Raw genomic sequence first — 26,830 nt, 5'->3', positions numbered from 1 at the left:
GCAAGCCATCCTGGTGCTCTCCAGTTTTGTAGGAGCTCAGAGTTTATCTTATTGTAGTGCTTCAGGTTTGCTACCCAGCCCATTCCCGCTCTGAATGCACAGTCTTCCAACAGCCAACAGAAAAGAGCCACGCCCCTCCAGGTTCTCTTGCACACAATTCAAGATCTGTTCAGTATATGAAGTGGGACTGCTGCTGCATTGCTGGTTGTATCAGAGAACGGCTTCCTGGAGAACCTGACCAAAGCTGCTCAACCTTTAATTATCTAATGTAAACGGCCTGGGTAACCGGCCAATTACAGTAAAGCTAGGAACAAATATGTTCTATGGCTCAAATTTGCAATGTCTACACGCATTATGGATGTACCCCCCTCAGCGCAACAAATTTGAACACAAAACATAAAGCTGTTTAAAATGCTAGGGGAAAAAATTGTAATACTATGTGATCTGGCACAATAATACAAAGGGGAGGAAAACATTCCAGATAAAAAGAGATCATGCCAAAGCAATGGAAAATACGAGAGGCAAACAAAACATGGATTTAACACTCAAGGAAAACTAATTTAGAAGCAAAAGTTCGCCAAGTCTTTTAGTTCAATCAGGGACTGAAAGGAAGAATACCTGAGAGGAACTAAATAAAATTATCTGTTTTAGTCCCTGTGGAAGAAATGGTATTTTTATGCTACAACAAAGTAGGTTTCTTCAGTAACATGGTCAGGTTCCTGAAGTCACCTGTTTTGCTGATTATCACTTTTTTTAAAAAAAAAACCTTGATGTTTCCCAAGCAATATTAAACGCAGTAACTATGTGTTAGAAGATGACATGCTGATCTTTCAGTTATTAAAAGCTTTGCATTATTATCATTGCAGCCGTGCACTAGAATATCTGTAGCAAGAGAGTGCATATTAACACAGATGCTCAGCTTGATTACAGGGTAATCTGCCTTGAAATAATTGTCACACTGATAGAGCTATCAGTAGTTGTCTACTGAATCACTCCCACCAAACGGTTAAAAAAAAAAGCAGGTGGCATGACAGCAGGTTAGGCATCAATGTGGAAGCAAAACTTCTTGTTTTCACTATGCATCAAAAAGCTGTGTTTCGTCTGTCTCCTCCCCCTCTCTTCTAGCACTGGTACACAGCTATATTGAGCCAGCTCTACCTCTTCCTTCAACCTTGCTCTGCCCTTTTGATATTCACATTGATATTAAATCATTTCCTAGTAATATTTAAATGCAAACAACCAATGCCAATTGAATAAAAAGCCTTTTGTAGAGAAAGACTCTGCATGCAAACAAGCAAATAATGCAGTAACCTTTTACTCGCCTGCTGGAGTACTGTCTGCTGCATAGAATTTTAAATCCTCATCTGCAGATGCAATTGAGCTGGTATTGCCAAGGACTTTACTCTTCCTGTGCTGATTCTACACCGCTGTTCGCGGGTGAGGGGGAGAGAACGTTACAAGGAAAACGTAAAGTAATATCAGGTGAAATTGCTCAGATGTCCTGAAACAGGCAAGTTCTAAAAATCAGCTGCTGCCTTGCCCAGTCACATTTCTGAGCTCATAAAGAAGTCTTATCGCTGATGTATGCTTGCGACCAAAGTGCAGGATAGAAAAAAATCACAGGAAGCTAATGAAAAAATTAATATACAGAATGAACATGCAGCGCTCACCCTTATAACGCTGTAGTGTCTTCCAAAGCAGCTGCATCACAAGATGAAGCAGCTCATACAACCAAGAGGGACTTCACTCCCTCCTTCATCCCCACCCTGGAGTGGATCTCAGTTTGCAGAATGTTACTAAAGTCTGTTATAATCATGCTATAAAGTATGCTGAACCAAAAAATTTAAATAAACCCACAACAACTTCTATGCTATAACCTGGTAACATATAGCGAACAGTCAGTATTTCCTTTATGGTCATTAGTGGTCCATCATGCAAGCGATTGCTTTTCTTTCTTTTTTGTTAGTTTTTTAATTACTTCTCCATTATAGAAATCCAATATTATACCTGTCAAGAAGGTAAGAACTGAAAGGAAGGGTCTATTTGGCTAGAAAATAATAAAACAGGGTTCCAAGGTTTTACTGTTTGGAATCCCAGAGAAACCATATTGTTAAGAGTCCAGGGACTGATGCTGCTTTGAGTATTCCACTCTCTGTGTATGTACCTGCTTATTTCCTACCTTTCAGCCTGCATATTTGAGAAATATTTCAGCATCGTGAATGGCAGTGCCCTTTATCCTCCTAAAGAAAACAGATCTAAAGGTTCCCACTTTTCAAGGAAGCTGGAAGCACTAAGCAGTACTCTCATTTGTTAATAATAGTTCTAATTTAAGCTTTATTTGTCCTCAAATTGCCTATTAATCAAAGAAGCAGCTTTTGATTATAATTAGCATTTGTGGTCTGATAATGATGTGTTAAATTTGATATCAAATGCACAGATAACGCAGTGAAATCTGTATTGCTCTTAACAGAAACAAAATACTAGCACTAAAGGTTGTTATTCATTATTTATGCGCTCACCCTCCCCATGTCAGTATCCTTAATGTACTATTGATTCTCAGGATGCATAAAGATGGAGCCAGTTGACAGGCCATGCATTGGGCAATAATCCGGTAAAGAAAACATGGTGAATGCTTAGGTAAATATTTCTCCCCAAGAATTTCAACGGCAGAGAGACACATATGCAGACGAATCCTGCCTTAAACATCAAAACAATATCTTCCACAGAATATCAAACGTTACCTGGGTTTTTTTAAAAAAAAATCCCTTTCGTCACATGTATAGTTACTCTACTTTGTCCAAAACAGTTATAATAGCCCATCTTACTTTGAAAATGCTAATCAAACTAGTTTAACGTGTGTTTTTGTAACAATGCTTGTTTGCATGCAAACAATTTGATGCTACAAATCAAAAGATGCTACAGATCAAGAGTTCATTCATACCATTCAAATCTACATGCCTCACCTGCACATTATGAAATTACTGCTACCCTTGAGTATTTAAGAGGTAAAAATAGTACTTCTTGGCAACCCCACAAGTCAGTCTCCTCATTCCAATGAAAATGTTGATCTATTTCACAATAAACTATACTAGTGCATTTTTTTTAAGCATGCCAGTAATCACATATAAGGTTGCACCAATTCGAACTTGGGAGAGCCCCTCTAAAAAGGTTCACAGAGTACAATCACAAAAGCACAAATCAGCCACAAAATTCAAGTGTCCTTAGGTTCAAGAATAGCTAAATTACATGATATATTGGAATTTTGCAGAGTTGAGGGACCCTTTGGTGAAAAGGAGTATAATTTTTGGCACGTTTGATATGAAAGTGATGACATGAAGGTTCAGTCCATACTTTCTTGACCCCTTCAGTGAAAAAGCAAAGAAAATGAGGGGCAGAGTCCAAGGTTTGGGGCGTACCAAACAGCTCTGTGGCCCCAATTTTCAGGCTCCTCGTCTCCCTTAGGGGTGCAAAGCTGCAAAATCTTTAGGGCCCTGTAGAGTATGGGGGGCAACTCATCACAAGAAAACTGTCTTATCTGAGTGAGACCCTGAGTGCTCCGAATCAGACTTGTAAATCTTCTCCGCCAGCTGTTAAAGACCTTGCAAATGAAGCCTGGGAAGATGGGGAGGTAGGTTGGTTGTGCTGCTTTAGTAGGCCAGGAAGATTTTTTGGTGAGATGAGGTTGGGCCATTAAAAAGTCCCTTTTTGGTGATATGAGGTTGGCCCATTAAAAAGTCCCTTGGGGTAAAGGACTTTTCGGCAGAACATAGGCTGATGAGGTGTGGTGTGGCCAGGGTGCCATCCCTGAAACTGCTGTCTTCTGACCATTTCATTATTTGAAAAGTTAGTCGGCCACTCCTGAAGATCCACCAGGGCAACAAAGGCATCTCCACTTCCTCCTGAGGAGCCCAGAGAAGCAGGAGTGACCAGCCTACTCACCACCTTTATTTATTTATTTCGTTTTATACACCACGCTTCCCCTTGCAGGCTCAAGGCAGCTCCCAACCTTCTATATAAACCAATAAAACCAATTTATAACAACACTTAAAACATCATATAAACACTTTCCACTGATGGCAGAAGTTCATTTAATTTACAGTCCTGGACCCACTATGGAAAGAGGCTGGAAGAAGATGGAAGGGGATCAGGTTGCACTTGTGCTGCAGGGGAAGTGGCAGCTCCAGACCGCTGGCAACTGCTGCAGTAAAGCACAGGGGGTTTGGTGCCAAAATTCTCCTTGCAGCCTGACTCTCCACTGTTTCCTTCTGAGTGGCCAAATTACGCCTAGAATTACTTCAAAAAAGCAGAAGAGCTGGAGGTGGGAAGGATGAACAAGGAGTTTTCCCCTTGAAGAAGAAAATACAGAGTAAGGCACATGAGTGAAAAAATCAATGACCTTAAAGGAACTCCACAGGCCAAAGGGCAAGTGGAGCACTTTGGAGGCCTGTGCGTGCAGAGGAGGCAGGAAAAGAACAGAAGGAGATACTCCTCTCTTCACGGGTGGGAAGAAAATGACCTAATATCCTGCTTCCTGGGATTGTGTGACAAAGGGTACCCAAACATCAGGATGTCCTCTGCTCAAATGAGAAATTAAAGTTTCTTGGGAAGAAGTAAGAGATCAGAGTTCAACAAGCTGGGAGCCTATGAGGGACCATAGAGGTACACTATCGCCATCTACCACCAAGATTCTCTTCTCCAGGATGCTATCACTTCTTAGTACTCAAGAAGGGTAATCATTCCCTCTTTATTGGAGTGACTCTCACTTGCTCTCACCACATTGCGATCCTGAGTATCATAATCAGGCCACTTTTTGATTTTTCTTCTTTTGATTAGTTAACAAAGCTATAATTTTCCACATACCCAAAGAGTCAGCCAACTATACAGTCCCTACTTTTGTCCATGGCTCGCCAGAGAAGACCACTAGAAAAGGGTTCTAGTTGGCAGGCAGCTAGGGTGGTTGCACTTCCTGAGCCATACTTAACCCAAAAGGCAAGCAGAGAAACCATGACGTTGCCAACAGAGGACACAGGCAGACGGCACAGCGCTTAGGTTTGTTTGGTTTAACTGTCATAATGAGGACCAGCTACTTTACTGTGAGAATGACTGGTGACTAAGAAACTCAAAGTGTCAGGGACAAGCATGGGCAAGAACCGCATAATTGGGCCATGAAAAAGTTAACAACAAGCAGATCACATAAAGGGACAGATAAAAAGGAAGGAGAAATAACTGGGTACAGTGAACCACAGCTATGGAATGTTGGCTACTCTGCTGCCAGTTTCCTGTGGTTTCTACTATTGTAAAATACCCTGTATATTGCCTGGTAGCTTTTTAAGTCATTCACTTTTCTCCCCAAAAAATTACATACCCTACAACTTCTTTCAGTTAACAATGAAACCAAACAAACCTAGATTGGCAGAAAGGTACTACAAGTAGACTTCCTCTAGTATGCTAAAATCTAGTGTTTGGTTTAAAAATATTAATTACATATGCTAACTTATTAATTATAAAAACTCTTCAGAGAGCTGTCATAAACTATAAGTCATAATGATTTTTTAAAAATTTATTATTGCTCTTTGGAAGCCAGTCATTTTTATAGTTATGCTATTGTTATTTGAAATTCAAAATACCAGAAGAATGTTACTGCCATTTAATAAAGAGACCCGTTATTTCAAACTTTAAGTTACTGTTACAGTCCCTGAAGAAAAGAGTCCACATTTTAAACCCCATCAATTCCAGTTGGATACAAGATGCCATTCCCAACATGTCAGATTTTAAGTTCAGAGTATTTTAATATTTGCGTAAGACAATTTATCCAAAAAGATCAGGTGTGCTCTACCTTGTAAGTACTACCACTAGCCATTGCAAAACTGTCCCCATTTTTTAAAAAATCTCAGCAACAGACTAATCTAAAATGAGCAACAGATTTATCACATACACATCATGCACTAAGACACTCACATTTTTTCTGCACAAAATGAAAACAATTCTGCTTACTGAATTCTATTTCAAATGCAAATAATGGGTCTTAGACGAGACAGACAACATTTGATCAAATATGCAAAAGAAAAAAGTCACAGAGGGTTAGCACTGTGAGAAAATTGGCAATTGTTTCTGGTTGTTGTACAAACATGAAAACAAGAAACAGTAAATGGTTTACATTTGAAAGTGATTTTAACATACACTGACAATAAAGCACTAGAAATATTTAAGAACCGAGTTTTGACAGCATGTTACATTGTGCGGAGGAAAAAAAGGACTATTTACAAAGTTGACAGACAGTTTGTATCACTCATATACTTAAAAGACTACAGACACTATACCCTTCTAAATGGCACTTCAGTATTTAATAGCATTTAGATTTCAGTGGTTCTCAACCTTCCTAATGCCGCAACCCTTTAATACAGTTCCTCATGTTGTGGTGACCCCCAACCCTAACATTTATCCATTTTACAGATGGAGAATACTGATGCAGGGACTCTTAGGCGACCCCTGTGAAAGAGTCGTTTGACCCCCCAAAGGGGTCCCAACCCACAGGTTGAGAACCACTAAGAACATAAGAACAAGCCAGCTGGATCAGACCAGAGTCCATCTAGTCCAGCACTTTGCTACTCACAGCGGCACTGATTTAGAAGTTCCAAGGTCTCTCACTGGATGGATCCAAAGAATCTAACACACAATGGATCCAAATAACCTAATACATTTGCAGAGGTTTTCACAAAATGCTATTACAGGTCAATTCTTTGGTTGCTTTTTATGATTCTCTACGATGGCCTTTTACCATGATACAGCAGATCTGGCCACCTGTATCCTTGCCACAAGAACATCATGACTAGACGACTATAATGCACTGCACACAAGTTTTCTCTCAAGTCAATCTGGAAACCCCAACTGGTACAGAATGCAGAGGCTCAGCTATTACCAAGAGACAAACATAGCACGCATATTACTGCCATTCTGCAGTTCCTCCACTGGTTGCTCTGCCCATCAGGTACCAGGATTATCACATATAAAATCCTTCATGGTCTCAATCCCTCTTATCTGTAAAACCACCTTTCCCTATGCTCTGCCACAGCAGCTACACCCATGTCAGCAGGGCCTCCTGTGGGTGCCAACCTGCAAATGGGCACACTCACAGCTTGGCTGACCCAGAAAAAGCCTAACAAAAACCACATGTTGCCATCACTTTGAATATTAAAAGTTTACTGTATTTTTTAAAAAAACCATATTGTGAAGGAAAAAACTTTGATAGTGTGAATAAGGTGGCTGGCTGACAAGCAGGCAGCATGGGAAATTCACAGACATTTTATATTCAAATAAATAAATATTAATAGAAATCAGATATCTGCATGACAATTAAAAATATATGAAACATAACACACAAAGCAAAAAGTAGAAAATGATATTCCTACACTGTCAGGTATCAGTCTGGGTAGGATTCAGCACATACGGTAATTGTTTGCCTTAAACACCATCTTCAAGAAGATGTCTAACAAAGAAGTACCTCATACTCAACCTTGAATCACCCTTCTTTTCCCTAACCTATTTTACTCCTTTGTTTCTTGCTTTTCTCCAGTTATCAAGTGTATTCAAACCTTGCTGAGTGAGCTGCCTATTAACAGTACCTCCTAACCTATGGAAATAAGTTATTACAGCAAACCACAAGATGAAGAAAGGAAATGGGGAAGTACATCTAAACCACAAATGATTATTGTCCGTTTGTACTTTATCAAAGGCATACCTCAGTTCATACATGTGAGGTGAAAGAATGGTTAGGGATACAAAAAGGTTATGTGACCTCTTAGGTTTGGATCAGCTTTGCCAGCTGAAAAGGGAAGGCTGCTGAGGGTTTGAAACTATCCATCCATTACATGTTGTCTTCAAAATCATTACATCCAGTCCCAGTTATGATCACAATAACCACTTCATCAGGATAAGATACTGTAGTGAACCTTGTGGAGAAGACAACCCACTGTCCCCCGACCTCTCTGTTTCCCTTCTCACTGCCACCACCTCAACTTTATATTAACAAGACAAAATCTCAGGAAACTACAAGACAGATCTAGATAAACAAAATGTACAAAAAGAAAGTTATTTGGTACTTATAATCCATGGCATATTTGGTCTTTGGTTAGCAGCATGATGCCCCCCCCCCCCCGCCCCCGGCAAGTGAATCTCCAGCCATCTTTAGCATCATTCCCTTCTGTCATCCTTCACTGAAAATGTACCCAGGAGAGACAGCCCCAAAAGACTGACCAACAGCATTCCCAATAAACCCCCTCATTTTCAGGCCCCTCCCCACATGGGCTCCCAGGACTTTAAGCAATCTGTGTGCCAGGTCTAATCAAGAGATGTTAACACAGCCAAGAGCTGGCATGTTGTAAAGGATGTTCTCTACCCAGAAAATAGCACCTTTCCCACATTCTGCCAATCAAAGAGATGTCAACGTATCCTTCCATCACCATAACTGTTACAGCATCTCTTGCACTCCTGCCTATCATCCACAACAGATAACATATACTTGCAAAAATCCAAAAAGTAAAACTTCTGTATTATAGGTCCAATTCCACCACACACCCCACACAGACTCATCCTGTTTGAGCATGGAGTAAATTTTCATTCCCTTGGATTGTAAATATTTTTTTCAAGTGCAAAAAGAAAAAAGAAAAACAGATCTATATCACATCTGGTGACAAGATGGCGAGAAAAGCAAATGAGTATTAAACCATAAAATGAGTTCCTGCTGGACACCTATCTTCATTTTTTTTCACTGCATATATTAACAAGTAATAATGTCTACTAGTTAGTGACAGCAACACTCCAACTTTTCTTAAAATGTGGCAATACAATTTTATTATAATTATAGTCTCAAATTAGAATTAAATCAGTAAAATTTCTCGGGAATAACAAAAGCATAAACCCACCCTCCTAGTACAACAACTCTATTACCAGTTTATTTCATTCTGCTTTGTTAGTTAAGGACTCTGAATCCAAGAGTACAATATTAATTTGATATTTTTTTCACAGAAAAAGATTTCACAACCTCACTGCTAGACCCAGGTTCAACATTTTTAGGTATGTGTGCTAGGAAACATTACAAGGGTCTGTCTGAACACAGGAAGACTCATTTTAAGTTGTTTAGTTATAGTCCAAGAACTGTGTTGCAGTTTTCCGTGTGCACTTTTCTTCACAAAATACTTTTTATTGTGCTTTAGCAGAAGGTCAATGGCTATCACTTCACTACTTCAGCACAATGGTGAATTGAAATAAGAACTCATAGCTGTTTGGACCGACAAAGCTACCAGTATGTCTAAGCCAATAAAGCGATTTGTTCATTAAAGCAACTAATAAAGCAACCTTTTGTTAGTCTATGAAACATCAGAAGCCTCGGAGAATGCATCTAACTGCAATATTTCTGGCTTTCCCACAAACTCTAGAAACATCTCTTAAGTTCACTTCTTTGAATGTTTATATAGATTGAAGCATACTAATTTCAGTTCCATGATCCTGCTAGAAAACTTGCACAAGAAACACAGCTAAAATGCAATACAATCACCACACACATACTATTCTTCTACTGAGAAACCAAATTTCGCAAATTACATGGCTGGCCACTGTAAGGGAAACATAAACAGCACCTTGCTGTTGCTTGATCAATTTCATGGGAGTGTTTACTTGCCAGGAGGCAAGAGCCAACTTGTTGCATCCAAACAGTGAGACATGGGCAGCGTCTTAATCTTTCTTCATCCCACATTTCTTACAGACAGACTAAACCAAAGGGATACACCCTGTTTCATTTTTTCACTGATTTATCACGTTTTTCCATGTATTTGTATCATATATTTTTATTTTATTGACTTAAACACTTTTAGGAATCCACACTGCAAATCAGAGAAAAGTTAATAGTAAATGTATATCTAATTCACATTTAAGAGACATCCATGTGGAAGTTTAGATCTTGTAGAATCGCAGTTTACTATCAGAAAAAAGTCTATGAAAGATTGTCAGATACACCGCAATGCATTATGGACATTTTTGTGAAGTCTACCTAAAAAAACCTTATTATTCAAACTGAGTTTCAGCATTCAACAATAAATTCTAAAAAGAACTTACACACACGTAAATCCCCATTTTTCTTATTGTGGGGTGAAAACAAACAGTATATTACATGCTTACTTGAACATGGTAATTGCCTGACCACCAATGCAAAGCCAACAGTCCTTTCAGGAATGAACTGCATGGCTAAGAGGTATTCAAACAACCACAGTAAAATTCCACTCGTTAGTTTTTCAATGTGGGGAAAAGAGAAGGAGCCGCACAGGACATCCCAAAAGAACATGCTGATATTAAGCTTTGCTTGAAACGTAAGAGGCAATCAGAATTCGCCTACAAAAATTAGTGCAACTATCCTTCCAGCTCAGCAATCGTGTGTGTACACTCTTCAGAATACAATATAGCGACCATAACATTCCATTTCCAGGGACCGAGGAGGAGAGTTTACCACCTGGAAAATAAAAGGTTTTGTGATAGATGAACTGTGTAGAATTTATAAAATGTAACAATAACAGAAAGCAATAAGATCTGGGGAGTGAAAGATACAAGATCACATATGTTACGATGCCGACATTACACCAATGGGCTGTGCCTTGGATGTAAGTTGGCCTTTTGGGCAGCGTAAGTTCACTGAGGCCCATAGTCTTCTCTGAAGCGGGGAGGCATACCTACTAAGATATTAAAGGTTAATAACCAAGTTTATCCAAACAGTACACTCTTGTGGTTTCTCAAAGGCTGATTCCGCATGGGCCAAAAAAAGCAGTGTGAAACCGGTGTGAAAATGGTGTAAAAGGGTTTAAAACGTTGTAAAAGGGTTTATACTGTTTTCACACCGTTTTCACACTGCTGTTTTTGGCCCATGCGGAATCAGCCAAAGGCTAATACATTTATTGCTTCAGTTTTTGGACAAAGCATACTTACCAGATGCATGATGTGGTTGTCTAAGAGGATATATATACACACACGTACACACACACATAACCCAAATGCAGACAGAAGGAGAACAAGCAGGTTTATTTGGCCAAAGGGTCAAGCAAGTCAAAAGACATTATAGTGACAAAGCACTACATAGAGCACAAACGAATCCAGTCAAATGATGGCAAGGTTGAATAGAATGGTGTGAATTACTCTTGACTAGGAGCTACTGGTCGTAAATAAACATTGCAAAATTAATAATAAAAATATTTTATTTTATTGAATTTATACCCTGCTCTCCTCAACCAAAGTCGGGCTTGGAGAAGCAAACAGTCACTAAAAATACAAATACACAAGATAAAACCATAAGACAATTGATATCAATAAATCTTAATCTAACATATATGGCGACCAAAGTCCCAAACCTAAAAACACTCTCCGTCCCTTATGGTATTCGGTTTCCCAAGGGATGGGGAGAGACAAAGAGGGAAGACAAAAGTGGGGAGGGCCAATACACATGATGGGAAGCATGTGTGATGTTTCGGGTGGTATCATGGCATCAAATGTAGTTGGGTATGGGAAGCCAGATAAATCAAACCAACTATTAACTCATGGAATGGCCTCAACCAAAGGCCCAGTGGAACATCTCTGTCTTACAGACTCTGGGGAACTGGTTAAGGTCCCGCAGGGCCTGGGTATCAGCTGACAGAGATAAATAAATGCATAAAGAGTAATTATTTTCTATAGCAGCTATCATTCCCTGGATTTACCAAGACCTTAGTCCAACGACAAATTTGCAAATATTCCTGTTAAAGGGCTTCACATTGGTTATCAATGCTAATGTCTAATATGGGTAAAAAGTCAATTATTTGTTCTCTTCCTGCTTAGATTTCTACTATATATATCTACCACTAAACTAATCACTTCATCCCAGTGTAAATTGGTCTTCAAGGTGCCACAAGATTTTGCTGTTGCAGCTAATACTATTATCACTGAGGAATTTATCAAAGTAGTCAGGACTTCACATGAAGACATTTAGTCAGAACTCCGATAAACAGATGTACTGTTTACATTAGGTTACAATGATATGACAAACAGTGGACATAGTTGCTTAATTTCAACAAGAACTTCTTAATGACTGAGCTTCTATTGTCAGAGAATGCTACCTGAAAGAAGTTTAGTTTTATTGACAAGACTTTAGCCACACATTCAACCCTTTGCCAAAATCCCAACATCTCTGAAGCAGAAACCATATAAAGTAAACTAGCTTTATACTGTGAGAGTTGTTTACAAAGACAGTTTCAGTTTTAGGAAGAAATAAAATAATAACTTTGCAGCACAAAAGCTGCCATTTCCACAAAGCCAGTGAATATTAGTGTCTACAGAGAAATCAAGGGATACATCAATTGAGATAATTTTACTTCATTAACTTCACAAGTTGTCTTTGGGCAAGTCTCTCTCTGTCTAACCTCACAAGTCTACCTCACAAGATTCTTACAAAGTCGAAACATTAATCTGAGCTCCTGGGAGGATGGGGAAAACAAAAATGTCATACACACTCCTTCTTTCCACATTCCTTTCTTCCAATTTAGTTTACTTGGTAATGACAATTCAAATACAGGAGTACAAACTAAAACAAAATATTGCTAATTCTCTTATCTACCCATAATAGCACTTGTTAATATCATAACCCTAACACTAAATAATTTCCCAGCATCTACTTATCTGTTACTATATGATCTACAATCTCAACCTCAGTTAAAGCCACACTTTTCAATTTAGCCTCACTCTGAGCACTAATAACTTTCTGGCCCATTTTCTACCCTTGTACCCTTTTCATAAAGTCAGCTTTCCCTTCCAGACAAAAATCTCCCACCCCTCTCATTGTATATACTGTTTTTGGCAAGCCTCCAGCTTTGCTCCAAAACCCTTCTTGACTGTCCTGTTTTCTTCAGTGAACTGCTATACAGCTCTCACATTTTCTCATGAGAATGAAAAAAGGGTTGCCTATAAATCCAACTTGTTTTGTCTTCAAAGGGAGCAAATCTTAAAGCCTGACTAAGAACTTGAGTTAGGAAATTCAAAAACATTTAAAGATGCATAGCTAAAAGGTATTCAAGGTTTATTTTTAGTAGCAAGGGCAGAGTGTGAGACAAATGCCTCATATTGTACCACACTGTTAGAAGAATAGAAGGGTACTGTTCAGCCAATCACAGTCTAACAGGATCAATGGAAACGAGATTCAAATATGAAGAAAAAGAATCTACTAACTCATAGAGGATACTGGATAAACCTCAAATATACCGGGAGATGGGTTCCATCCGCAATACATTTGTACACACAAACCCTTTATGTAGTATATCAATCTCCAGTCCATCAATCTCCAGTCTGACAGATACACGTTACGGCGTGGATTCTTTGATGCAAAGAACTTGCACAGATGAACATTTTTCCACCTTCCTCCTCCTCAGCAGTCCCTTAGCTATTCACATTATTCAACAGTTAAACTTAAGCTAATCTGAACCTCCAACTTTGAGCATAAAAAGTTTAAACCCCCATGTAAGTTTCAAAACTGAATACTACCTGCATTTCACTGCCACTCATCGAGTCCAAGAGTGAATCTTTTTGTATTTTTCTCTGACATTTTTTATTAAAAATACTTTGTTACTTTACTGCTTTAGATTGTGTCATTGGAAAACTACCAACCACTGATTTTTCCCTTCTCACACTCCTGACATTTCTTAGGAAACAAGCCCCGAACAGATCCTCAATACAAAATTGCTGCCTGTACTCAGGGCTAAAAATTGAAGTCCGTGGCACACTGCTTTTCTTTAAGTCAGAAATTGAGGTAAACTGCTCAGTGGAAGTTCACATCAGAGCAAGATCCTGAAATATTAAGTACCCAAGGCACGTTGATAATGAATAGTATTATTACCGTGAGAATGCTCCATAAAGGCTGAACACTCATTTTTATTATTAATAATAATAATAAATCATCACTGGTACATACAGCCCAGCTTCTAGAGTAAAGTAAGATGCTTATTTAGAAGACTAAGAAAAAAATTCACTCTCCTGGTACATATTATGGCCTTATAGGAGATGCTGAAGTCAACTAAAGTTTCTAAATATTCTGTCGGCGTTAAAGATGTGGCTGAAAAAAGGCTTCTCTGACTATTATTTATAGCAAGATGCAAAGAACCACTATACCCCTAAGCATCAGAATACTAAGCACACCTCCACCATCACTTTCCCTCTCACAGTAACCTCTGGTATTAATAAAAGAGAACATGAACCAAATCAAATGAAGGACCAATGGCAGGATTTAGTCAACAGACCAAAATAAAAAGAAATCTGCAAAGTGTTGGAGAACCCAAAGGCAAGATTCTCAGCACCCGAGATACACCTTTATACTACTTGAAGTTACATTTATAGGTCATATGCTAGAAATGCATCTCCTCCAGAAAGTAACGGTGCGGTCCTATGCGGTTATTCCAACTTAAGCTTACTGATTTGGACTGGATTAATACTTCTGAAGATTGCACTATGAACCTCTGGAGCAGCTGTATTTCAAGCAGCGTGACATCAAAATGCCTAACATTGCTGAGCACTAAAAATTAGAAATAATATAGGAAGTCAGCCAGCCAATTTAGCTTCATTTGTGCTTCTGTATAACACTACTGTCTTTATTTGATTACACATTACTACACCTATACAACCCCTATATTGTTCGCACATTGGACAGGCAAAGTGTAGAGACTTAACAAGATCTATATTTGAGTGAGGCTCTTTGAAGGTACCTCCCTCATTTGCTGTAGAAATTAACAGTTGTTCAAGAAGATTAGGGTTAGACAGCTGAATGTCACTTCAGTAGTATCATTACACCATTTTGAAATCAAACAGATATATGTCTTTATTTAGATATTTATACCCTACTTTTCTCTCCAGCAGGAATCAAAAGAAGTTTACAATATTGTTCACCCTCTCCATTTCATCATCACGACAACCTTGTGAGCTGATGAAGATGAGACTGAATGACTGGCCCAAAATCACCCAGCAAATATGAATTGAAGAGTAGGGATTCAAACATGAGATCCCAGCGCAACACTCTAATCACCACATCACACTGACTTATTACTTTAAAAGACTTCAGGGTTTGATTTGCTGGTCTCAAAAATGTGACAGCATTTTTAACAAGGAAGTGGATACCAACAAAGGTTTATCCTGCAAAAGTGGTCTCAATAACTCCAATAACTCTAGCAGTTCTGAACTTGCCAAAACAATCACCGGTTTCCCTGTGCTTGGAATGGCATGCTTGGAGTGCAATCCTAAAGAGGGTTACTCCAGTCTAAGACCATTCATTTGTGGGAGTAACTCTGCAAAGGACTGTGATGTTAAAGTTGTCAGAATCACATAAGGAGCCAGTTCCACACCTGTCTGCCTTTATAAAGATGTGCATTGAGCTATGTAGGTATATTAACTGAGCCACTGAGATTACTACTATACAGATGCTATTTTAATGACCTTCTATAAGGCACACATGACCTACGAAGCAGTGTTGAACTCACAATGTAAAGATGACAGTTATGTGTATAAAAAAAAGTGTGTTTGACCCCTTCACTACTGTTATCCCCATTTCCTGGATTGTGACAAAATGAGTCACTGAAGAAAATAAAGCCAGGAATGAACCAATCTGTTGCTGTCTAGTATTTTATGACTAGACAACCATTAGCAAAGCAACTAGTCAATAATTTTCATTGCCTAATCAACTTACTGCCAAATGATGCTTTGAAACATGGATTCACCAAATCTAATTGTAAGTTATCCTACATCAAAAAGTGATGAAATTTTGTGGCACAAATTTTCATAGTTTAATTTGTTTTATCAAAAAATTTGGTAGCTACCCATCAGTAAAAGTTCAGCCAACAATAAATTTGTTAAAGACAGAAACAGATTCTTCAGCTCAGCTGAAACGTGATAAGCTTTGGGTTCACACTCTTTCCCCCTAACCTTGGGCACACTAAGTTACCCACTTCCTAGTTTGCACAAATCACCATTCACTGCTGCATATTGCCCAAGCAAGCCACAGTCTGTGTGGCCAGAACTGAAAATCATGAACAATAATTTGCCCAGTTCAGATATAGCAGCAAACTATGGCTTACCACAAACCAGGATACTACAGAGAGAATATGAACAAGCAAAGAACAGAAAGGAATATGCGAAGTACAAAACCATTATCAGTACTAAGACTCACCGATGTGGATTCCTTAGCAAAAAATATAAACAGGTCTATTCTTCTGGAGCATATTACGAAAGTAATTGATCAAAGTACTGAAAACATAACTGGGGGAGGAGTGGTCACACTCACTTTTGCTTGGTCCGGTTGGGTAGATCAAAAATTTTTTTAAAGGTGAACTAACTTCAGAGGACAGGGACAAAGGGATATACACCTGGAGATGGAAAACAGCACAAGAGAGCAAGATAATTGTAAAGAACTGGAAAGAAACAGCCACAAAGCCCAGATCTTAACAGTTACAGGATCATTAAGAACAACAAGGAACTCCCCACCCCATCTGCTAAGGGCAATATCTTGTAAACAACTCAGTGAGCCAGGATACATGGGAAGTCCACAAAATGCCACAGACGACAAGACTTCTGAAACAAAAATCGGCTATGCTACTCAGCTGTTTTTTGTTGTTGCCACTATTAAAGTTCTTTGGCTCAGTGAGAAAGGGACCTGCTAAACTATGCAGAATCATATCGCAATCAAAGATACAGGAGGAACTACAATACTGTAAGACTTGGAAAAGACGGATTTGGGGACAAAATAGGCAGAGTCAGTGATTCAACTACACATATTCTTAGAAATGTCACTATTTTATAAACAGAATTTATTTCCAAGTAATAATTTTCAGGATTTTAGTCAGCTGAAATTGGGCACTGTACTGGCCTATATTAAAATACATGAATGAATGAAATAAAATCAGAAATACTGTGGTAGCCTGGAGGACAAAAAGTAACTGTGCTTGATCATTAGATGCACTATATCCTGGGTAATACAATTCAGTACAGAATGAATATATATATCAGATGCTACAAAGTCCACTAGGGTTTCCAGATGACAACAGGTCCATCAAACTGTGACCAACTTTTGAAATAAGTTGAAATAAGGACTTCCACAGAGTACGCAGCAAAATCATCAGAAGTTAAAATGCAACCCTAAGAATGCTATCCTAGAAGTAAGACTAACTGAATATACCTGCTCAAAACGGCTCTTTTACTCTCCAGGTCAGACTATTTAACTCTGGCATAACAAATAAATATTTAAATGACACTTTACTTGTTTTTTGATACACTGAAGTATCAAGGAAAATGCAATGGAGAAAGAATAGTCATAAGGTAAAAAGTACAGAGATAGTGAGAAGAGGAAATATGAAATACACAGAGACAAAACCTAGGTGAACAACAGTGCTGTCTTGATTAACCCTAGTGGAGGATGTTTCAATGAAGACCCAATTCCAACTGTTGAGATAAGGAAAAAGAAGAACAATTGAAATGAATGTACAGCTAATACATAGCACAAGCAAGCTGGAAAGTATGTTTCAGGAGCTACTAATCCTTACTGCTACATTGACATTAAGACTAAAGTGATTTACACAAACTATTCGTTTTAATGTACTATTCTAGAGTGGATGTGCTATGAACTATGCCATTAATTTCTTAAAGTTTGGCATTTTCAGTTCAAAGAAAAATAGCAGAAACTTTACTGTTTAAGCTTTCCAATGTCAAGAAACCACTACAAAGGAACTGGGAATACAGGAAAAGTTATCCGCAACACCACGTGTGAACTACTGTTGAAACACAGTTCCTGTCATGTGCTTTTCTCTACATTAAGTTATACTTTCATAGACCAAACTGGACAGAATTAGAATCTGGTTCAACCACAACAGGCCAGTTTCAAATTCAATAACTGTGTTTTACATTTGGGATTTTAAAGATCAACTGTATAGAGTTGAGGTAATGATTGATTTCAATGGAACTGCTTATAGTATTTTGAACTCCTGAGAATCAGTTCAATGCTTACTATTAAACAAGTCCCATTGAGACTGCCTGCATGTGCACACATAATACTGAAGTGTACTATAACACTGCTTCACTTTGCCAAGCATTATTCTGTCACAGTATTAAAAAGCTGGGAGAAACAAACATTCAAACACATCTACTGAACCACAGCAGTCCGAAGTGGCATCTCTGGATATGGATCGTACCCATACATTCACTCCAGCCATAAAGCAATCTGGCAGAAGAACTCCTGCTTAAGGAAGTGAAAGAAAAGAAAATACGCAGAAAGATACTCCAAGGATGACTTTACCAAGTTTTCCACATCCTCTCCAAAGAAAGTCATTGGTCACAAGATACAAGGATTTCAAAATTTTGATTACTCTCAGGTGGGGGCGAAGCGTGGAGCGAGAAAACTCTCGGAGCAAGTATGATGGGCCAAGTCGTTTTCTGATTGGCGATTTACAGCCCTCTACGTCTCATTAAGCTACCCAACAAAGCCATTTAAAGCCTCCTGAAGGTACACACCAATCGTTTCCGCCGACCCTGAGAATGAGAGGGGAAGGGGTGGGAGGAGGCCGGCTTCCTCGCCGCGACTAAAAGGGAGGGTCACTTAGCGCAGCAGACCGTGCAGAGCGGCCGGGGACGTGAGATGCATCTGAAACGAGGGGGCAGCGGCGGAGGAGGCCCTTCGCACCGCCCCAGGAGCATCTCCTCAAGCATCCTTCTGGCTCCCCACCCCTTTCCTTTGCACAGAAACGGGGAGGGGGCCGCAAGGGAAGGATGAGGTTTTCAGACCACGTGCAGCACCCACGAAAGTGCTTGCAACAGCGGGTCGCAGAGATGACCCTTCGGTCCTCAGCCCCCCGCAGTCCCACCGGATTTACTCACATTGGGAACGAGAGTAGCAGCGTCCAGCTGGGCTTCCTGCTGTGACCGCAGTTGACCCGGGAGGAAGGCGGCCGAGGCAGCCAGAACTTGGGGCCGTCACAGCAAGTTGGGCTACCAGGAAGCGTCGAGTCAGGCGTTTCGTCTGGAGAATCCGGCACGGGTCACCGAAGCTCTCTCGCCGGGGAGCAACACAGCACGTCCGGGGGCGCCTCACGTGGAGCCGCCACCTCCACAGAACTGCCCGCCGCTTCCCCCCGGGGCCGGTCGGGCCACGCCGGCCTTGGAGGGGGAGGCGGCGAGTGGGTCGGGCCGCGGCCCCAGCCCGGCTCTGGCTCTCATGCACTTTCCCAGTCCCCGCAGTAGGCGCTGCTAGGGCCCCAGCCAGGCAGAGGCTGCGCGGAAGCGGAGCCGGGCGGCCGGGCTCAGCGCCGCTCCCGCCCCACTCCCAGGCATGTGGGTGACTGAGTCTCCGCGCGCGATCCGAGCAGAGGCGGGAACGAGCGAACGGCGCGGGACTCGGAGCCGCTTCTCTTGCCTAATAGGAGGACAAGGAGCGGAACCTCGGGACGGTCCGGCTGTTAGGCGCTCTCGGAGCGCCGCTTGTTTTCTGTCGCTCACTCACAGTCAGCGGTGGGAGGGTGGAGGCAAAGAAGGGACGGCCTGTCGGCGGTGGCGCAGAAGGATGACATACGTAGCCTAGCAACGGCACCCTTCCACCCGCCTTCTCTCGCCCCTCGCTGCGCAGCTTGATGACGCACAGAGGATGCTACGCGGTTTGGAGGATACAGGGCGTGGCTGCCGAAGAACTTAGGGCAGGACGCGGGAAGGAGCCAGGAGTGAGTGGGGAGCGCGCGCCCTCCCGTTCACCTGGCTGTGCGCAGCCGCAGTAAGACGAGGAGCGGGCTGGGGCTTTGGGCGTATGGTGCTGTTTTGCTGTCGGACCGTGATCCGCATCGAAGACCGTTTATTTTTCATTGCTGGCTAGTGCGGGATGTGGTTAGGGTTGTGACAGCAGACCCAGCATTTTTGTGTTGAGATGAGAAAGAAACTGAAACTTTTCCGTTTCCCTTGGTCAGAGCCGGTAAAAGGCGGATCTAAAGGGATCCTCATGAATTCATATGATTGTTGCATTGAAATGAAATGAAACTATAAAGCATGACATTAGTCTACAGGCAGCATCAAAATAAGCACACATCCCATGCTCCGTGGCACTGTAGTGGTGCAAAAACTTCTTGAAAAACATGGATCCTCATGATTTCTGCACTAAGTCAACCCAAAATCACCACTACAGCCCAAGCCCTTGGCCACATGTCTGAACACAACAATCACGCACCCCACACTCTATGGAACCACAGTGGCGCAAAAACGAGGTAAAAAATCATGGATCCCCATGAATCCTTTTGATTTTTCCACCTGGTCACCCCAACATCACACATGTTCAGACATGTGTTTAAAGTTTTGAGCAGTGATGTGCTGGTGATTTTGGGGTGACAGTGCAAAAATCATGAGGATCCACGAGAATCTGTGTTTTTCTAGCAGGTTTTTGTGCCACTGTGGTGCCATGGAGTGTAAGATGTCTGATTCTTGTGTTCAGACATGTGTCTAAGGGCCTGAACTGTGATGTGCTTGTGATTTTGAGGTGACCAAGCGGAAAAATCAGGAGGATCTATGAAGATCTGTGCTCTTTTACCATGTTTTTGCACCACTGAGGCACCACGGAGTGTGAGATGTGTGATTGTTGTGTTCAGAGATGTGACTTGGGCTGTGATGTGCTGTTGATTTTGGGGTGACAAAAGTTAAAAAATCAGGAGGATCCGTGTTTTTCAAGCAGGTTTTTGCATCACTGTGGCGCCACAGTGTGGGATGCGTGGTTGTTTTGGTGCTGCCTGTAGACTAAGACATGCTCTATGGTTTCATGGTGGTTTCATTTCATTCCAATGAAAAAATCATATAGAATTCATGAGGATCCATTTAAAAAGATCTGCAGCCCACTTCTGATGTATGAAATGTCTTCTCATCTTCAGCTACATACATGGCAGCTGTATGTACACTGGGATTAAAAGTCCATAATATGCAAGAAACATACCTTGTGACGTACTTATAGGAAAGTATAAATGGGAATTGTGCACATGTGGACATCATGAGGTCAAATCAGCTCCTTCAAGCCTTTGCTGGTAGTACATTTCAGCATACTGCCTTGTAGATTTCATCAGCTCTCCTTGTTATGTTTGATCCTACCTTTAGTGCCCAGAATATGAAGACACATGTTGCAGTACTGTTCATAAAGCTAAGCAGGTTTTAGACTCGTTCCTGCCCAGATAGGAGATCTCTGGAATGTTGTCTTGAGTTCCATAATTAAAGAAACAAAAGATATAATTAACTAGCCATTGAAATAAAGTACCCAGTGCTGACCTCTTTTCATTGAAAGTGTCTCCTATTGTGAATGTTTCAAAGGTTTGGCCTATGAATACATGTGTAGGTGTAGTGCTTGTATGCAATGTATTTATTATTTTCTGATGTAAGGCTCACACTGCCATGCCCATGATAGCTTGACTTGTGTGGAAGAAAAGTTCTAAGAAAAGTGGTTGTGTTCCTTTGAGGACACTTGCTGAAATGCCTGGCCTTCTCAGATAGACTGCTCCTGCTGTTCTGCAATGTGCCTGATCTGATTAAAATTTTGTGCAAAAAAAATTAGCTGCTATTGTCAAATCAGCATCAGTATGTCTTCAACTTCCTGGAAACAGCATCTGAAAATGATTTGCTATATTAGGTTACAGCCATATAAGACACAAGAAGCGGCAATATCTTGGCTTGCTGCCCTCTGAGTGAAGTAATATTTAGTTAGATATGGTTACCCTGCTTTTCTTCCCAACAGGGACACAGTTTGGTTTACAATATTTGGTACTCCCTGGCGGCAGGGTCACCTTTCATGGCTTCCCCCAGGTCACTCCCTCCAGCTCCCTGGAGTCTGCATGGGCCTCAGAATGGAAGGAGGAGGTCTTACTTGTTGCCTCTCCCTCCTGGCATGCCAAGTTCCCCAGATATAGGAACTGGAAGTCAGCAACCTCCTCCTCGGCCCTTCTCGTTCCTCTCATATGGCTGCCCTTGCCCCTTCCACCAACCAGGATGGATAGGCTGGAATCGAGCCTATCCATCCTTGGCCCCACTGTCTGAGTTCCCTGTCTCTGTGGACCTAGTCCTAGACCTTCCCCTAACTCTGCCTCCCTGGTCCCATCCAACACCAGCCTTTCCCTGCCTCCGTCCACTTCCATTGCCACCCACCACACCCTGACCTGCTCCTGGAGCTTGCCTGTTCTGGTGTAGCCCACCATCACGACGCCCTCTGCCTATGGTGGGTAGAGGGTGGTGAGAGCAGCTCCACTCCTCATTGCAGCACTCCAGTCCCTGGCCAGCTGCTGCTGGAGGAACTGGCTGAATAGATGAGTAAAGTGCCACTGCTCTTCTGTTTTTCTGTTATCCTGTCATAGTGGAACTACTGTGCAACAACCTAATAACATTGTAAGTCTGAAATCAGTGTTCCCCACCCCTGCATCTGATGTGTGTGTGTGTACACAAATAAATAGATATTCTAAAAACCCCATCATTCTTAAATTACTCTTCTCTGAACTCCTACTAAACATCAAATTGTTTAGAAATCTTGCATGTAATATAAGTTGCAAAACCCGAGACTCGCCAATCTGAATGCAACCCACCAGCCATGTACAGTCATCCATCAGGGGCCTCACTACATCTTTTTGGGGGGAGGGGGGTTGCCAATCTTTGTCTGTAATAACAGGACTGACAGTCAAGTATGTGTCAGACTCTACAATAGATGACTAGGAGGGTACATTTGGCTTCATAAAAGGCCACATTCAAAATCACTGTTAGACAAAAGAAAAACATTTACTTCTATTCCTGATTTGAAGCCTACACCTGAGGGAGATTCTCGGGGCTTTTCTGCTTGGGTTTTTTTTTTCATCATCTCTGGCCCTATATTGCCTTGTTATATCTCCTGATTTCTGCTTGCTTTTTTTCTTTTTTTGCCTTTTTGCTTCTGCTCCCTCCCCCCTGGTTTTCCCCCCGGTTTTTTGAGGAGGTGCAGGGAAGGGGAAATCACTTTTACCCTGATCTTTTTCCGGAAGCTGATTTTAGGTTGCCTTTTTCCTCATATGTAATGTTTCTTTCAGTTTTTTTTTGTCTTGCCTAGTCCCACTGACTTTCAGCCCTCTGTTCGGTGATTGGACTTCCATCATCTTTAAACCATTCTCATGCAAAGCAGAAAGGCCTATGGATGTAGACAGACAGTAGTGGGCTCCCTTTGTGAGAAGCTTTGGAGGGGCCTGCCACTGAGTGTTGCAGTTTTTCTCTTGTCCACACCTTTGAGTCTCCTTTCTTCTCATCCCTGCCTGCCCTCTCACCAAAGTCAGCAAATTGACTGGGCACTGGAGCAAAGAGGATGATGCTCTGCCTGCTTACCCCTAAATGCTCATACTCTACACTCAAGGTCTCCAGATCTCAGCAGAAGAGAAGTGGTACATGGCCTATACATCACCAGCAACCAAAATAGTTTACATTACTGGGCTCTGCCTCATCCCATATGATATTCTCAGTGTTTATGTTCAGAACAAGACAGAAATACAGTTTTTTAAAAAAATAAATTAATTTGAAGAGGATCAAAATGTGGGAGAAGATAGTTTCTCCCCCCCCCCCCTTTCTTGTCTGACAGGAGGGGACAGAAAGGAAAAAAACACAGGTCACATTTTGCGTCTTCAGAGTACACTCTTGCAATAGTCAGAGCTGACTTGTATGATTTATACGAGTGTAAGAAATGGGCAGTTAAACACCCAATACCCAATAATCCACTAACAACTGTATATAGAATAGCAAGGTCTATAATTTCCTTATCAATACATATTCATATAGTTATACATTCAAAGCATCATACATCAGTGAAAATATGCATATCAGTAAATAAAGTAGTCTCTTTATACTCTCTACAAGGTTGTTGTGTCATTCTTTCTTAATTTACACAGTTCCATAGGCTTACAACCGCTGATTCAATGGATAAACCTTTGCATGAATGACTGGATCTTCCTTAAATTGCATCACATACACAAAGTACCAGACTTTGCCATATAATTGTAATCTGTGGAAAAAGTTGTGAGTTTTTATAATCCTTAATGGACAGGTATCAATGATTGGTTTCCTCGAACAACCGGCCAAAGGTCCGCCGTAAGCCGATTCCACGAACCGCAACCTGCTACCACCGCAGGAACAAGATCGATTTTGGAAAGGAAGCTCATTCATAAACGTGTTGATATAATCCCATTCAGTTCCATGCGTTCATAGTTTGCCTTAAATTCATCAATGAACAACCACAAATCTTATTGTAAGTGAAGAACCCAGACCCACAGTAGCGAACCAGCAAGCAAAACACATGTGCTAGATCACGTTTTCAGTAGTCTTCAGTGCAATCGTTTAGATGAATATGTACATTTTAAAGACAATTGGCGTAATCATTAGGGTTGTACCCTATCTCAAGAAAGAGCAAGTCATGTTGGCCTAGTGCACAGCGAAAGGACTAGGTGCCAACTCAACCTTATGGGTGGGGGATTCTAGACCAGCATATGACCACCTTGCAATTTTCAATATCCTGACAAGTCATGCTATAGCTCTGAGCTAGTATCTTCTCAAACAACAAATGTGAACCTGAAGCCTCCCAATTTAGACCAACAGTCTAACCACAAGGTCAAATTGCAGTTTTGTTGCTCTTTTGGATGTTACCAGTATTTGAACCTCTTTTTGTCACTTTCTTCACCAGAAAGCTGAAGAGTATGCAACACATCTTCACACACTGATTGACATTTCATATTCTGAACGTGGGTTGGTATCTAACATGTAAACCCACCTACTGTTATAAAATGTATTGAGTGAGTTTTCATAAATGAGATTTTAACACAGTATGGGAAAAGGCTAAACAGTCTAGGTTGGATTTTTATTTTTATTTTTTGCTAAAGCTGTTGGTCTATCTTTAAAGCACTGGTTATGCCCTTGAACATATAGCAACATGAAATGTTTGTTTAAGTTCGTTATAACTTGCTGTGCTTGCCGGCAGCATTCTGGGGTCTGTCTTTCCCCGTTTTGCTCCCTGAAGCTGAATCTTTCCCAGTAAAGTCTTTTCCAGATGGAAATTCCTTGCCACTTGACTGATTTATGGCATTTCTGTACTTTTCTCCAGAAATTTGTTGGAAGCAGTTTACAAATATAGAATATAGCAGGGTATGCAATGTCAGAATATGCATGTTCATATCCATATTGCAATATAATTTACAAGTATGTGAAGCATCTTATTTTTTTAAATGAACACTTTTCTGAATATACAAAGGTAGCACTTGCCACTTGTGCTCCAATTGCAATCCAAACAGAGGGCTGATCCCTCTTTTGTGCTTCTGAGCCAAAGTCTTTGTTGAGTAACAAATTCACTGAATGCTAAAATTATCTTTTTCATAATTATAATTGCAAGGTAAATCTGTAAATGACCAGGCCGTTTTCTACACATCATTCAGCAAATGTCATACAGCTTGATCTTAGGCATGTTTACTTGTAAGTCATAGTGTTCAATTGGACTTGGGTCTAATTATAGATAGATACAGCTATTTGACTGGCAGGATGCAAACTGACATATTTGGTACTGTGGGGATGGGGTTTGCAACATCATCACAGCAGAGTCGATTGCTGATAACTAATTTAAATGAATCGTTTGATTTCTTACCAAGCAAAGCTTGATATTTTATATCCATGACACGAAAAATGTGTTCACTTGGAAATATCATACGCTGAACATCTCTCAGTCGAATGCTAATTTTGCCAGGTGTATTCACGATGATGGCTGTTTAATATTGGTCTCGTCTAATAAGCTCTAACACATGAACTTTATCTTCATTCTGCAGACTGCCTGGCAATGCCTGAACCTGTTACTGTTCAATTAACATACTGAAAAGCTTTGCTCAGAGGTGTTGCCTGCTCTATTAACAATTCAACAGGGAAAATGACTGAGTATGGGAAGTTTATTTCCTAGGCTAACTGGCGGAGAAATGTGTATGCCTGCCTCCGTGCTGTTTGCAGAAGTGAAAAGGGGACAATGTAAGGAAAGGAAGGAAATGAGAGTTCTGTAATTCACAGCATTCCATGGGAAAGAGAAGTAAACATCCTTGTGTAACTGATAACACCTTCATGTTAAAGGAGCAAGACAGTGGACAATATTCTTTTTCACATGACTGTAAGCCTGGAGCAATCATGCCGAAAACAATCAGATTCTTGTTTCTTAAACAGGTTCAGACATAGCTGGAGACCATCCCCACCTTGTCCTGATACTTATTAGAGAAACACACCCAAGTTTAGCAAATTAGCACAGACAAGCGTTGATGGAAATCTACAAAGATTAAGAGGGCATGAATAGTTTGTTGTGGCCAAAAACACAAACAGAAAAACCTTTTGGTTTCTGCCAGCAGTTTAATGTTTTTTTTAACAGCTCTCTCCTTCATTCCCAAGACTTGTATTGGATCTCTGTGTCATTGCGTTTTAAAGTTTATATGTAACTCCATTCTGTTTGTGTGCTACAGGGAAATATGCCCCTGTATGTTTAAAATGGAATTACTGAATGTTTACCACCGTACAATTCTTACAGGAAAACAAGTTGCAAAGATATGAATAAATTTATCAGCAGTATAAAATGGTGACTCTGAATCTTGCGAGCGATGCGTGCAATTGCCTCGCAGAGAAGGGTTGCAGCTCAACACTGAGGCAGGTCCTTCTTCCTCCTAGGGGCAGAGGCTTTTACCTACTGCCTCCCAAGTCGTGGCATTGCAGCACTTGACAAGCTGATCCAGGGCTCCCCTTTGGCGCCTGAGCAGGACAG

General features: G+C 40.9%; 1 protein-coding gene across 3 annotated transcripts in view; it reads right to left on the bottom strand.

Annotated features, from left to right (window-relative positions):
* The window catches only part of FBXW7 (F-box and WD repeat domain containing 7), a 135,021-nt gene extending 115,422 nt beyond the window's left edge, over positions 1–19,599 (bottom strand). Inside the window, exons 1-2 of one of the 3 annotated variants that reach the window (XM_048509082.1) lie at positions 18,913–19,584; positions 16,331–16,412 (exon numbers count right to left, since the gene is read on the bottom strand). The gene's annotated coding sequence lies outside the window, so the exon portion shown is untranslated. Of the gene's footprint in view, positions 1–16,330; positions 16,413–18,912 lie in introns of all 3 variants that reach the window. The other 2 variants (XM_048509085.1, XM_048509081.1) reach the window with 2 other exon arrangements.
* Positions 19,600–26,830: the final 7,231 nt, after the last annotated feature.

The sequence above is a fragment of the Sphaerodactylus townsendi genome, linkage group LG10, assembly GCF_021028975.2.
Source record: "Sphaerodactylus townsendi isolate TG3544 linkage group LG10, MPM_Stown_v2.3, whole genome shotgun sequence".
In the NCBI taxonomy this organism is placed as follows: Eukaryota; Metazoa; Chordata; class Lepidosauria; order Squamata; family Sphaerodactylidae; genus Sphaerodactylus; species Sphaerodactylus townsendi.
This window is presented reverse-complemented; position numbering and strand designations above follow the sequence as displayed.